Raw genomic sequence first — 2,432 nt, forward strand, 5'->3', positions numbered from 1 at the left:
GGGCGGGGACGGGGCAGGAAGGTTGGCCTGCCGGGCTGAGGGCTCCTGAGGTTCCGGAGGCCAACCGTCGGGCTGTCGGGCGGCTCTGACGGGGCAGTTTTGCTTCCCGGGCTGTCACTGCTCCGCCGAGTCATTTGCTCTGGGCGGGTATTCCGATTGGCTGCGTTCTTTGAATGGAGTGGAGGATAGGCTGTGCATGTAGTGCTTGTGGTTTCCCTAAGGAGCTCGGGTGAACTTGGACGTGTCCGTATCGATCAGAACTTTCTAAAAGTGGGGTCCGCGGAGCCAGGGGCGTGGGTGGTCCAGACGCCCGAGCTCAGCGAGGTGACGCCTGGTGACAAGGGTTGGCCTGCGGTAACTGCGCTGGCTTCCTGCCAGCCTCTGCTATTAGAAACGTCTTTCCTCTTTCGCTTGTTTGTTTTGTTTTGTTTTATACTTTGTTTTGTTTTGTTTTTTCTCTTACAAGTATTTGGGGTCCTCTTTCTTCCCTTTCCTTCCAGGCTTTAAGCCTGTCGTCCGGTACTACCCAGAGCTGAGCTCAGCTCCGTTACTTGTCCTGACCTTTTAAGGGATTTCTGTTTCTGCTCCATCGCTTTCTAAGGATGGGTAAAGACCCAACTGCTTCTAGAGTTAAAAAGGAATGTTAATAGTACACAGTTAATTCAACCGGCATTTATTCAATACATATTATGAGCATTGTTCTAGGCACTATTGATACAATCACGGTAGTGACATTTAAACCACCTTTTGAGGTCACGTGTTAAAAAAAAAGATGTAATTTGTCAACACACAAAAGACTTTGTAACTGACTTTATGAGACACTACACACGATTTGTAACAAATACTAATGTCTTCCGTATTTTTAAATTTTTTTTCTATTGCAGTTGACTTTCAATATTATATTAGTTTCAGGTGTACAACGCAGTGGTTAGACCTTTGTATATGAAGTGATCCCCTACTATTAAGTCTAGTACTCACCTGGCACCATACGTAGTTATTACAATATTATTGACTGTATTACCTACCTATGCTGTACTTTATATTCGCAGGATTATCCGCAGGACTAACTACCAATTTGTACTTCTTAATCCCTTCTTCTTAACCTTCCTCCTCTTCACTCCACCCCCAAAGACTACTGTCTTTTGAGCTATTTGCAATCTCCACCAATTGATATTCTAAACACTCCACTCTTTTCATCTATTTTTCAGAGCATAGAGACAGGACAAGAAACACTTTACCACTTCACCACTGACTGAAATTATAGGGGCCCTCTATTCTGAGCCCCCGAAGAGTTTTTTTACTCGGCAACAGGATCAGGGTTTCTTCAACAAATGGTATGCACCTGGGCTGTGTCAAGCATTATTCTAGATTTGGCAGATTCAGCAGTGAACAATTAAGCTTTTCTTATTCTCCGGTAAACTGCATCGAAGCCTATCTTGTTGAGAAACAAAATAATTGAGTAAAATGTAACTAGAAAACCACCTGCCTGTTAGACTGAATTTTCTGAACTGCAATTAGTAGGATAGTAATAGAACCTGTTAGTATAAAAACATTTCCCCTGAAATATTATAGAAATAGAAAATGCATGTAATGTGCATAAAATGCTTCAATGGTAATATCAGGCCTTTGAATACGATGGTGTTAGGTGATGAAGAATTCTGTTAGTAATAAAATACAAAGATTCCTATTCACTTAAAAGACTCCAGACGACATCTCTTAGAATAAAAGATAGGAATTTGAGGATTGCCTTGTCAGCTACTTTTTCTACCTAGAAAAACTGACAGCATAGCCTTACTCTTCTCCAAGAATGTTATGTTCTATTTGGTAGCTCTTAAAAGTGCTCTGGGTTATGGATTGGTATCTCAAGTTTTCATTTGAGCAAGAGTTTGGTGGGAATTATGCTATTTCTATTCAAGCACTCCAGTATATAAAATTAATAAAACAACATAATAGTTCATTAATAAAACATAAGTAGTTAAGTATCAGTTCCCAAAGGCTACCTGGCAAAAACCCACCTGGGCTGTTAATGTATGCAAATTTCACCTGAGTTTAGCTTTTCTTCCCCAGGTCTACTTCCTAGTTCTAGGTGCATCTAATTGGAAGTGCCCTTTTTTCTCCTCGCTTTGGAGGTACTCTTAAATGCCACTTGCTTGGATTTTTTAGGGAGAATTTTTAAAATGTTATTATTGAACTAACAATACTGAAGGCTTACATTTTTTTTTTTCCAGAACAGGCAAACATTTAAAAAAGAACACTAAGTTGCTCATCAGGTGTGGCTCAGTGGTTGCATGTTGACCTATGAACGAGGAGGTCAAGGTTCAATTCCTGGTTAGGGCACATGCCTGGATTTGGTTTAGGCTCATTCCCCAATGATGAAACATCTCTCATCATTGATGTTTCTAGCTCTGTCTTCCTCTCCCTTCCTCTATGAA

The sequence above is a fragment of the Myotis davidii genome, unplaced genomic scaffold, assembly GCF_000327345.1.
Source record: "Myotis davidii unplaced genomic scaffold, ASM32734v1 scaffold26, whole genome shotgun sequence".
Taxonomy (NCBI): domain Eukaryota; kingdom Metazoa; phylum Chordata; class Mammalia; order Chiroptera; family Vespertilionidae; genus Myotis; species Myotis davidii.